Source organism: Lissotriton vulgaris, chromosome 7, assembly GCF_964263255.1.
Source record: "Lissotriton vulgaris chromosome 7, aLisVul1.2, whole genome shotgun sequence".
NCBI lineage: Eukaryota > Metazoa > Chordata > Amphibia > Caudata > Salamandridae > Lissotriton > Lissotriton vulgaris.
The window spans coordinates 1,624,729,132-1,624,742,913 of NC_141695.1; the positions used below are offsets into that span (position 1 = coordinate 1,624,729,132).

Below are 13,782 nucleotides of genomic sequence, written 5' to 3' on the forward strand. Positions count from 1 at the left end.
GAATTTGTTGCCCATTAGACATTAGCCGGTGAAGGCTTTATCCCCATCACTCGAACATTTCAGTCTATCATAACAGTGGGTTTGAAGAAGACCTTCATTAACCCTTTCCATGCGTCCGCGATTCCCCTGGTGTGCTGTAAACAACACGAACAGGGGCGGGCCGTGACGAACCCCAGCCGTCATCAGCACACGAGCACCGTAGTGCATGACGGCTGGGGTTCGTCATCTGCATGGAAGGGGTTAAAAAGAGAAACGGAATCAATTTGTTACCTTCATACTTGACTCAGCATTGGGGTAATACCCAATTAAAACACAACAAACACACCTTTTTTACTACCAGTTAGGTTAGGAAGTATTAGGTTGACATTCACCACCCATTTATACATTGCTAAACTTGTGGGCTTATATTGTGATTAATTGTTTTAAAAAAAGGCAGTTTTACAACTTTTAACTACTGTATAAATTAATGGTTAGATATTTGTTACATTATGCGTTTGAACTCAACACTTGTTGAGGCAGGAAATATTAAACAACTAGAACAAGATACTAGGAGCAATATTCAACTAGATAGTCCACACCTGTGCTACATAGTTTTGAGCCATAATGTATTGTTTTTTTGTCACACATAGGCCCAATTCTAGATGCACCAGATAGATTTGGGGCTGGTCCTCAGAAATACCAACACCATGGGGGGATATATTTCCGATTCCAAGTAAATACCTATGATTCCAAGCTTCCCCTCAGATTTCTGTGCCTGCTAGTAATGACTAAAGATGTTTTTCCTGGTAAATTTGTGGAAGTGTGGTCTACTAAAATGGATCTGGAAAAATGTGCATGGGGCACACTTATTGCATCTAATTATTACCCCATTCAGGACTTGGAATTCCAGTCCTTCACATACATGATTTTGTGAAGGAGCAGAAATACTGTTCAATACATTGTAGCAGTTTATATTTTGAGACACTATATAAGAGTCAAAGGTGGTGTGCTATTGAGGTGGGGGTCAATAGGTAGATGTGGAAAAACTCACAGTTTCTTTATAGAGTAAGGCATGGCCCTCAGGATTTCATGTCTAACTTTTCAGGCTGTTGTTTACTGAGTATGAAGTTTGCCAGGGACACGATTGAGTTTTCCTATGTTCACCAAAATTCATGGTATTGTGATCAGTGTGTCTCTATTTAACGTATGTTGTGCATGCCAGCATATCTCTGCCGCTGTGTTCTTCTCAGGGAGTGTGTCCAAGTCTCTCTGTTCTAGAGTCTGTATTCATATCTTTATGTTCTGAGATTAAAATCCAGTGAGGTATAATTTATATATTGGTCAATTACATTTCTAAACTATTGACATTTGTTTTCCATATTACAAAACCAGTGAAAACAAATCATTCTTCAAATGAACATTGAGAGATCTAAAGTACTATGATGGATCTTAGAACAGGATTCAAAGATCTAGTCCTGAAAGGCTTCACTTCATTCCTATCCTATCCCAGAGAGATAAGTTACTGAAAATTAGAATACCCACACCAGGAGCCTCTCATATGTATTGTGGGGTCGCCAAAGGATCAATTATTTCCCCAACTATGTTAAACCAACCTTAAGCCACTCATCATTCTTTTACGGGAGTCAAAATTTAACATCCATCAGTATGTAGATGATACTCCGTTTTATCTAAAAACATCATTCATAAAGACTATCATCTGTATGGACCCCACGTTAAAACTGTTTGTTCTTGATTATCAGACAATCTCCTAATATTTGATCCATTGAAAGTAGAATCTTACTCATTACACCTAAGTTTGAACGTAGATTCAACCCAATCTTACTGAATTAACTGAGTGTGAGGACTTCTTCCAAACTCTGGGGTCAATTACGATCCCATTCGGAAGAGCTCCGAATTGAATTTTGGTTTGCCGAATCTGAATAAGAACCCTTGTTGCCGACTGAATCGTACACAGTTTCCAATGACCGATTATGATGCCCGGAAAGTAGTAGGGCTGTGCGAATCGGTTCTGAAAGGCATTCGGATAGGTTGAGTCTTTCTGAGCCGAATCATACAGCTCTATTGACTTGTTTTCTGAGCAAGCGAGTAAAGATGACTGATTTGGACAGCTGTTCCGAATCGGTTTCTTCTGAACTAAACGGCTGCCAGAATCTGTCTTCGGGGGCCTATACATGGACCCCTTCACCCGGGGCCTTCCAAATGGGGCCGGTGGGGGTACCCAAGGAAACCCCCCTTTCCAACCATGCACAGTGTGCCTGCCACAGAGTGCACAATTTTCACGATTTTCCCCAGCCACCCCTTTCTTCAATGGGAGCCTGTGTTCTCGTTAGGAACACAGGCTCTCCTTGAAGTCAATAGGAGTCTGACCGAATAGTCACATCCAAATCGCTCGGACTCCCCAGATCCAAGTCATCCGGAATGCATTCCGGGACCCATTCAATAAGAATGCTTTCGGAATGAGATTGTAATGTGCACATCTGTCTCCTAGAGTAAACTCACTAGGCTTCACCTTGGACAGCTCCGGATAGCCATCATCTAACATGATAAAAAAACTCATCAAGTCTGCAAATGTCTACCTCAATGCCCTGAAAAGAATCAGACACATCCTAATGGCCACGCAATTGAACACCATGGCTCATACTTTTTATCATCCACTGGACTTTGGCAATGTGGTTTTGGCAAGGCCTCTACCGATTGTCCCTAGCCCCCGGAAAGCCTTACTGGACTCAACAGTCAGACTTGTCACTGCCAAGAAGTAGTTCAGTCACAACAATCCAGTCTTGGACGATCTGCACTGGCTCCACTTCAAAGTGACGATTAAATTCTAAATCTGCGTCTCAACCTACAAATGTATCCTTGTAAAAAGGCCACTCTGCTTGGCCAACCTACTGACCGTTTCAAGATGTTAACTTCTTCTCGACACCCGAGTCCAGAACATCTCAAGTAATAAGTAAGTCTTCTCAGGGATCACCATTAATGTATGAAACCCTCTCTGAGGCCACCTTAGAACGAAGACCCCCCCACCAATACAAAAAGAGAGATCACAGCTCACTGTCCTCTCCTTCTGAAATCTCCTGAAGACACACCTTTTTTAGTGGCAGCCAGCCTCTCTCTGCCTTCAAAGTGATCAGCACACCATTTTACTAATGTATCCCTGTCTTGTTTCTCCTTACCTTTTCCAGAATCACTTTTTCTACCTCCCTTCACGGAATGTTGGGGCATATTATCAAGGGGGTTTATCTCTGCTTTTTTGGCTTTAAAAGCCAAGAAAGCGGAGGTAAAATTATCTCTCTATTACCTAGCTGTCGCTAACACCAGTTAGCGTAAGCTAGTAGGAGATAGCGACCATCTTGGGCCACACTTTGCATGTCAGTGATATTTATCACTAATGACATGCAAAGTGGGTGTGCCAAGATGTTAGCGACTGAAAACAGTCGCTAACATCGCTATCTCCTATTACCAACTTTTGGAGATATTTGCGCTAAGCGCGAATATCTCCAAAAGCTAACACCTGCCCTGAGCAGTTCTTAGCCATGTTATCCAATGGGAGGTGGATAACATGGCTAAGAGCATGAGCTCGGTAATGCATGAATATCGCTGACTTTTCAGCGATATTCATGCATTGCGGCGATTTTTATCGCATTTGCGATAAACCTTGGTAATACCAAGGTTTATTTGCGGTAAAAATCACCGCAGCTCAGCGATACATTTTTGTCTCTAACCAAGCAATAGCGATAAATATCGCTATTGATTGGTAATATGCCCCGTTGTCTTTTGTTTTACATACCTACTGTCGCTACTCCTACCTTGTACAATGTAAAGGTAATTTATGTTATGTTGCTGTAAAGCGCATTAACACCACTCAGTGCATTTGAACTATTGACACATTAAAATAAATAAATGTCATCCCACTCTATTTTTTTTTAAAAACAAGTATTAGAAATAAAACATAGTAAACGCTCAGCATCACATGAAGCACAATTTAGTTCAAAATACAGGATAATAAGCATCAACGTTAAAGTATTCATTTATAAATTCAAGAATGACTGAAAAGGAAAGAAATAAATAGGAAGAAAATGAAAAAAGTGTCTAGATAAAAGTAGATCTGAACAGTGGGTACCCTTTTGAATAAATAAAATCATTGCCTATACTATGGAGTCAGCCACAGCACCTCTATGTATTATTTTGAATCTAATTCAGGGAAATGAGAAATAACCTTATGTAGGAAGCAAAGAGAGTTTTGCTTTGCAAAAAGCAATAGTAATGAACTGGGCAGCTGAATGCAGTATTGAGCTGACGGCAGTGCGCTCCTTTCAGTAAACACAAGAGAAAATCTTTGCCAAGAGCATAATGAGGACTGCAGAGGTCAGATGAATTATTGATTATTCTCTTATGCTTAAATATTCACAAGGAGGAGAAGAGCTCTGATGGGAGAATGGCAGTAACCAAAAATGTTTGTTCGTGTGTGTAATTAAGTGTAATTGCAAATGTTGACCTGTAAAATAATACTAGATGTACATTTTGGGTCTCAAGGGTGACTCTGTGTTTGTAAGATACATAGTGGGTGACTCCGCTATCAACTGCGGGACCAGGTTGCTTCTGGTATCTGGTCTTCAGTTCCAGTGCATGGCTACACTTTCAGCAACGACCAGCACAGGGAGGATTTGTCTTCCGAAAAACTGTAAAAGGTCTATTCTGCTTTTGAACTTAAAAGAAATGTTATTGCTTTTCTTCAAGATAGTGACACAGGGTCAGATGTATCAAGATACCCTTTAGCGATTCTCAAATAGCGATTTTTTGCGAATCGCTATTTGAGAATTGCTAAATGGTATGTATCTAGAAAATCGCTATTTTTTAGCGATTTCTTAAAATTCCATAATTGTGATTAGCAAATTGCTAATCGCAATTAAGGAATAAGTTCCTATTCATTTCAATGGGCCAGGAGGCCCATAGGAATGAGTGGAAAGTTATTCTCAATGTTCGTTTCGCAATTTGCGAATCGCAAATTGAGAATAATTTCAAGGGTGCAAGGGTGTCTTAAGGACACCCTGCTGCACCCCTGAAATTTACATGTGTGCGCATATGGCGCACATACATGCCCTAAGGGCATGTATGAGCGTCACATGGCACCTTTACAAATGTCAAAAAGTGAATTTTGTAAAGAATTCGCAAATTACCACCAACTACAAGTTGGTGATAATTTGCGATTTCCTAGAGTGAAATCGCAAAACTTTCTTCTTTCTTACATGCCATTTAAGGAATCGCTTTTTGCGATTCCTTAAATGGTAGCGCAAAATTAAGGAATCGCAAATTTTGCGATTCCGTAATTTTGCGATGCGATTTTTTTTAATACATCGCATTTCCCGTTTTTTTAGTCGCAAACGCTGCTATTTTGCAATTCCCAGCATTTGCGACAAAAAAAAACGCTTGATACATCTGCCCCACAGTTTCGTTCTGATGCGGGACTCGGAAACATTTATGAACTTTTGGACTTCCAAGCTTTCACCAGTGGCGTAACGAACGTTGAGTGGGGCCCCCCTGCACTGTACACGGAGGGCCCCCCTCTCCGCATTTATTTGGGAGCTCTCAGGTCTGAGTACTGTGCTGAGGGGGCCTCCTGCAGCTCAGGGGTCTCCCCGCACCACGGGGGCTGCGGGGGCCTATGTTACACCCCTGGCTTTCACAGGACCAGTCCACTTGGTGTGTGCGACCTGAATTCCATTGGGGCCAGCCTCACATTGCAGCTAGGCCTCTGTCTGCAGAGACCATTGGTGCTTTGTGTGTATTGGTGCTAATTTCACTTAAAACTTTAACAACTCATGTCTTGGGTTCTCTGTATTTTACTTTTGTTGTTTTGGTGCAATTTTGTTATGAAATGTTAATGCATTTTGTTTTGACCTTATTAAGGTTTTGATACTGCATAAATACTTTAAACATTACCCTGATTTAAGCCCACCTGCTCTGTGCCATATCTATGAGGAGGTTAAGCTCAGGTAATTTAATGACTTTGAGAGTTCACCCTGACAAGAAATATTATTATTCTATCAGGTGGTTAGTCACCCGCCCTAAACAATTATCCCCATTCCTGCAATTACAATCCACCAGATATTTTAAAGATGCTTATCCTCCAGCAAATCATATAAAGGCTTCTGACATCAGCTCTACACAAGTCCACTAGCATCCAAATTGGACATGTCTGGAGATCAGGAGACACATGAGGGATACTTGGTTTACTTAACTGTTCCCAAGGCCACCACAAAGGGATGTATAGGAATCAGAGGTGCAGAAAGATGCACAGCACAAGTGTGGCAAGGAAGAGGGATGTTAGGTGTATCTCTGTACCATCAGGTGGCAGTGGGGAAATCTGAATAGCTGTTGAAGCTGCGTGTACAATGTAGGTCCTGCATGCATGTTTTGCTTTAGAGATGATGACTAGAATGAAAATCAAGCATGTCTTATTTGTTTAACAAGCATGTAGCTTGCTCTGAGGATGGGCAGTTGCTTCATAGTTAATGCCGATTCAAGAGTCTGTACTCTGTTCTTGACTACAATTGTGAAACAAATCATGGGTGTAATTGCATCTGGTTTTAAGCATATACAAGGCTAGAGCCTTCTACCAGTCACTTCCCTGCGCCATGAATTCACCTCATATACTTTGCTGTTTGGCTGTGTTACAGGTGATCTATTATGGCATATTTTATTGCCATTCACATTGACTCTTGAGTTGAATATAGGTAATTACAGATAACTTTCCAGAGAGTTAAGTCATGAACCTTGCCGAGGGAGTGATTCATTGGAGGCTAAATAAGCCAATTCGACTGCTGTCAGCCTTCACTGTGATGATCCTTACCTACATTGATGGCTACAATAGCTTCCTATCAAACCACCTCCAAAGGGTAGGTCATCTGCCGTCAATTATTTATTAGAAAGAGTTATCCAATATTGGATTCAGACCACATCTCTCTTGACAGTAGGCCTGCTAGTGATCTATTTCTAGAGAGAAGCCTCTGTGCAGTTTGGTCGTAGAATGTGTGATCTGGTGTGTCAGAGACATCACTGTGAGTCTCTAAAGTTCTTTCTTCCAGAGCCAGCTGGGGCTCTGCTGTTGGGATCACTATGGTTCCCATAACTCTAAATAAGGCAGTAGATTTACAGTTCGGTAGGAAAGGAGCACCGCCAATTATGGCAGTGTTCCAGTCACCCCAAACTGTAAAAAATACATTGCTAAAAGAATGCTACAGAAATGCAAAACCATGGCACATTCTTCTTTCATATCAGTAAATGTGGTTGACAAACCCACTTGCAACCCATCAACTCCCACTTAATTTAGAAATGTGCTGCTATTTGTTAACCAACAATGTGCAACGTTTCTATTATGCAAGTGCAGTCATGCAGAGGTCCCAATTATTGGCCGACCTGTAGTTTGCAGAATTCCCATTTTCCCATACCTACACACTGACATAGTGTTTTTCTCATGAACTGTTAGAAGGTTCAATAACTAATGAACCTGTTGTATGCAAATCCTTGCTTAGCTTTTTCCAGAGAGTGCCCTGGAACCATGCTCTGCAAGTACCTCGCTTGCATTTTGTATGTGTGATTTACTTGCTTAACTTTTTTTACAAGTACTATGAAACTCACAGACATTTAATATGTGAAGGGTGCCTTACTGAACCTTTTCTCACAAGTGACTAACACAAATTACACTTACATACAAAATACTTGTGAAAGTTCCACACAAGCCCAATTCACATGGAAGTCTGTGACCTTGGTGTAGTTTTCTTAGTTTTTCCAAGAAATACCTGACATTCACAAGAAAAAAATCTTATTGCCAGTCTCAAACCCCAAACTGAAACTGCCTAACTCACTAGTCTGAGGGTACTCTTTCCTGCATACGTGTCAAGCGCAGTGAATAATATTATGCCCATTTACAGATATGAAAGGTCAAGAGCAGGACTCTCAAGCCTTTTCATTGATAAGAGCTACTTATATTGAATGAGAATCATCCCAAGCTACTAATACTATTAGTGTTGCACACATCAGACAAGATTACATTAGCGGCCACTCCTGCAAGATTACCAGCCATGATCACTTCATTGCAGGATTGCCAGAAGTAAAGTAAAAACGAGCTTAGTCAACAATGGGAATCCAACACCCACAGCTGCAGTGTCTCTTGGCACCAATTAATAGTAATAAGTCTCCCAAGGTTGCATGGTTTATCATTCAAATATCAGCATTAAAAAAGATTTTTGAAATTGTGTTCTGAAAATGCACAAATTTTCATATCAAACACAAATCTTTAAATCTTGGTATAACAATATTAATTCAACCAAACAAAAGCTAATTTAGTAGGCTGTGCTGCTCACAAGAGAGCTAATCACAAGTAGCTGAAGAGCTACCAGTTTCTCACGAGCTATTCATTAGAGAAGTCAGCTCAAGAATGGTATTTATAGTACCAAAGTAATAATTTCCTGGAATCTGAAGAAATAAAACTTAATTAGTAGGACAGCACTTTTCAAAAAGGAGTGCAAAAAAAGAACCTGTACAATGTAATCTTTAATAAAATGTGATGTATTGAGCCATACAAAATAGTGTTTTTTGAGTTAAAAAATAATTATTCTCAAAATTGGTTGACCGTAATTTATGACCCAAATGCCAATTGTTGTAGATGTTCAGTTTGTCCAAATGCATGAATGTGGATGATCATCTTCAGGACAGAAATAAATTGCTGTTGAGCATCCACTTCAACTGAAAAGGCACATAGAGGACTCTGTTACCTTCACAGCCAACATAGCTCAACAAATCTAACTGCAAAGATGTGGAGTCTCTGATCGTGGCATGCCTTGTGATACTACTATCTAAATATCAGAGAATCAAAGTCACACTATGCTGTTGGATGATATTCAAGTCAAAGTATGTTAGCACCTAATGTATCCTGGAAGTTTCCAACCACAGCTGAATGAACATAATTAAGATGCACATGCACATCTAGTTTTTGCTAGAAAAATCATGTTACCTACCAAGTCATGGCTGGAAGTGTAAAGAATGGCCTTTCACCAAAGCAAACACTCCATATATAGTGCATTGTCTATTTTTATTGGATTACTGACTCCTGCAATATGCCTTGTTAATGTATAAACCTGGAACCACATCATAAATTCCTGCTTCTGATTTTTGCCTCCAGCTATTGTGAGAACTCCTAGACTTCAAGATTACATAACGTTAGCATTTGGCACACAGAATCATTAGGAAACTGGGAAGGGAGTTTGAAGCTGACCTTGAATTCAGTATTTAGAGAGTAAACATACCGAAGTTAGACCACTACTCAAAAAACCTTCCACGACCCCAGTGAACTCATTCCCAGAGAAGGTACTGGAAAAGATCACCAACAATCAACTCATGACTCACCTGGAACATAACTACTTACTTGACGCCTCCCAATCCAGCTTCTGCAGCAATCACAGCACCAAAGCTGCTCTGATCGCAGCCACCGATGACACCCAAACCCTATTTGACCAAGGAGAAACAGACCTCTTGGCAGCCTTTGACAACTTATCCCACCACACACTGATCACACTGATCAAAAGAATCCACCATATTGGCATTCAGGGGATGCGCTCAGATGGATCACCTCCTTCCTCACCGGAAGAACCCAGAGGATATACCTCTCACTTTTCACCTCTGAACCCAAGAGATCACGTGCAGTGTCCCCCAGGGCTCATCCCTCAGCCTCACGCTCTTAAACGCATGTATGACCAAGCTGGCCAACATTGTCAGATCCCATGATCTCAACATAAGTTGCTATGCAGATGACACCCAATTCATCCTCTCAATCACCAACGACCCCACAATCACCAGAACCAACTTCCACAGATGCATGACAAATGTCTCCAACTGGATGAAGAACAACTGCCTGCAACTGAACACAAACAAGATGGAAGCACTGATCTTTGGAAAAAGCAGCAACACATGGAACGACTCCTGGTGGACATCAGACCTAGGACCCACAGCCACTCCCTCCGACTACACCAGAAACCACTGAATCACCATTGACAACAAGCTCACCATGAAAACACAGATCAATGTCGTCTCCTCCACCTTTTTCCTCACTCTGCGCATGCTACATAAAATCTTCAAGTGGCTAACCCTACACACGAGATGCACCATGACACAGGCCCTCATCACCAGGTGATTACAGCTACACACTATGTAGGATTCACAGCAAGCAGAGACTTCAGTCCATACAGAATGCTGCAGCCAAACTCATCAATGGTCTTCCCCAATGAACCCACATCACACCCCAACTCAGGCAACTACACTGGCTCCCGTAAAGTGGAGATGCCAATTCAAGCTGCTAACCCACGCACACAAGGAGCTACACAACCAAGGACCCGCATACATTGACCACCTCCTGAACTTCGACAAACTGTTGAGAAGAGTAGACTACACCTCCCTTGCACTTGCCAATACTCCCTGCATCCAGGAGTGGAGGTCGCTCCTTCTCCCACATCACAGCAAAGATATGGAACAGCCTCTACACGCACCTTCGGACCATCACCTCACTTCCAGAATTCCGGTTGACCTTCAAGGCCTGGCTGTTCAAATAAGCCTCCCGGACCTGTAAGAACCTGGATACCCTATTGGTTGATTGCCCTGCTTTATAAATCACAATTGATTGATTGAGAGAGGATTCTTCTAAGTTATGTAGTAGGGTTTCAGGAATTTGCTCTGAATGTACGTTTTTCGTCCATGCCACCAGTGCTCTACATTCCAAACAATAGTCATTTTTACAATACACACTCTATGGCATGTGATCTGATCTTTAATTTAAAATTTTAGGTGTTATTTAATTGTTAAGCACAAACACCAAAATAAATTCTTGGTGCAATGGACCACACCCCAAAGAGAGAATCCTACTTGGAAAAAAGGATTCAATGCAGAAAAATTGCTGACCAGTTACTGATCCAACAAGGAGTTCAACAAGTCTGTATTCACTCTTTCAAACCTTTTCAATCCCAGGATCTTTATCAGTAGCTCTAACATCTGATATCACATTACACAGATGGTAGCCAGCACTATCTAAATATGTCCCGACCTAATGATAATAAATTCATGGCCACAGCTCTTGTTGACATTCATTTCCAGATGTCACTCCACCACCTAAAGTTCAGGTCACTCAAAATAAGGTTGCTCCTTTTATCTCTATCTACCTCCCTAGTCCAAATACATCCTTCCTAAACTAATTTATGTTGTTAAACTGTCACTATTATGTAGTCTCCCTAATCATTTGTTTTCGATTCATACAAAAAATATAACATAGAAACACACATCAATGCAATGGATGGCAGAGGAGGGAAACCTTTAACTCAGGCTCCTTCATAGAAGAAACCCTTTCTTCTCTGATCCAAATAAGCTAGTTATCCATTCACTTATTTTGTCTAGATTGGATCAAAACAGACAACGCTTTCCGGGAACTCACAAATAGAATCTACCTTCCCTTTAATTAGCCCTCCATGGAGTGGCAAGCTTGGTCAAAAAAGCAAGATGTTTCCAACACATTTTATTAAAAACATTAGGATCTAAGAAGACAAACCTCTAAAGCAATCCTTCTAGGTAAGCCACCACTGGTCATTGGGACACTTGTGCCCCATGATGTCTTTAAAAGGGAACTGAAAGACCTGTTACTTCATTGTCACTTTAAATGTAAAGGCTGTTCTCTCTTTGGTGCAACCTTCACAATTGATACTCTTCTATCTGAAAATGTTCTTATCACGCTGCAAGTGTTCACCTGCTATACAATATTAACCATTAATATGAACATATACATATGTTTGTGTGTATATATATATATATTTATATGATGTGCTACCATATTGGACATTGTATTATATTCTGCAGTACAAATTGGGGACACGTTCATTGCACAACGGCAGAGGGTGTTATTTCTGTGAAATATGAGTTTGATCCAATTAGTGGCTCAAATTTATTCTGATTTGATTCCCTCGAGGTGAATAGTTCCCATGCATGATTTTGCATTTAGGTAATGCTATCCCATGCGACTCTACAAATCTACACCAAAAGCACTGTTTTCATGATAACTGAACCAACATAATCAAGTAATATAAAAAATATATATATCTGGTAATGTGTAATATTAACTGCTAATAGCCTTCAAAAAGCTTTGATTGCTTTCACCGATTTTATGATGGCATTGGATCTTAAAGTAAATTTTAGCAAGTCTTTTACCATGGTGTGTGGCCCAAAACAAACAAAAACGAAAACATTTGTGGTAAAAGAAAAGATTGTAGGTAAGGTACATAACTTCACGTATTTGGGGAATGTTTTCAACAATAAATTGAATTGGGACTACCTGATTGCAGCGAGGGCCCTACATACTAGTAGAATTATAGAGGGTTTGTTCCGCTTTGCATGTAAGCTGGGACATGAGCCAGTTGCAGAAATACTTATTTTATATAAATCTTAATGCCGGTCAGTTACAACCTATGATGCAGGAGTATGGGGCAATCAAAAAGCAGCCAGCTACAAATCCTGGAAAATAAATTTCTAAAAAGATTACTGATGGTCCCTATCAGTTCGCTTACAAAATTATGCCACTCTGAATTGGGAGTGGATTATGTTGAAGATAGAATAACAATTGCCCCATTGATCTTATGGGGTAAAGTGTGGTCCTCAAAGGAATTGTAATTTACTAGAGCGATTATTAAGGATTGTATGAGTTTGGATAAGGCATTGTCTATCCCTTGGCTCTGTTAGGCTAAAAACGTATTTAATAACATTGGTCTGCGAAACTATTACGATAATCCAGAAAGTATACCATCTAATATGAAATTACCTATAAAAAATGAAATGCTTATTACAACAAAATAAGAATGTCCAAATTGGCAGACGAGTCCTTAATTTATCGGCAGCCAAGAGGTCTGGAATTCTACTTATACTTTACCACTCATACACAATCACGCTTCCTCCTGACTAGGTTTTGTTTCGGTAATCTGCACTTTCTTGTGGCTTTTCCTAAACAGGCAAGTTGGTGTGAGAGACTGACTCCCTGTGTATGTAATAACTCGGCCCGAAAAAAGCACAATGCACTTTATGCTCTTTTGTACATTATATAAAGACATAAGAGCTCGCTTTATTAGGCCAATCCTGAAGGAAATTTGTCCTTGTTCTCATCAAGAGGGCTTTAATTATTTATGATCTTTGCCATCTGCTGTAGTTTGCAGTGCTGTGCTTAATTTTATCAGAACTTCTCTATCAATTATGAAATGAACTGAATGAAATGAAATGAATGAAATGAAAAGACCATTTATATAGCGCAGTAGCTACCCTCAGGCGTCCTAGCACTGCAGACATCACGCTTATTGCAAAACAGTTGAGAGCTTTTCTGGTTTATTAAAAAGCAGGGTTTTAGGAGTTAATGGAAGGTGAATAGTTTGGGCTCCGATCTGAGTTGGAAAGGGAGGGAGTTCCAGAGCCTGGCCGAGTTCTAGGAGAACGAGCGGCCTCCACACCTGGCTCTCTTAGAAAATGTTATGAATTGTGTTAGTGAAACATGGCAGTGTGACTATAGGCTTTAAATCCATCCTGTATTTTTTGGAGGGACAGGGAATATGCTGAGTGTTTACAATCCTGTTCTAACTTTTTTAAATTGTGAATTTATATATTATCTACCCTACATTTGTCTAGAAAGTTTTAAAGATGTTTTATTTGCGATGTATACTTTTATGATTCAATGAATCAAATAAAGTTATTTTGATGATGATGGTG

The 13,782-nt window shown here is 40.3% G+C and overlaps 1 protein-coding gene across 1 annotated transcript in view; it reads right to left on the bottom strand.

The window, feature by feature from the left end:
* Nucleotides 1-13,782, bottom strand: part of GDAP1L1 (ganglioside induced differentiation associated protein 1 like 1) — a 425,118-nt gene that overhangs the window by 48,641 nt on the left and 362,695 nt on the right. The window lies entirely within an intron of this gene.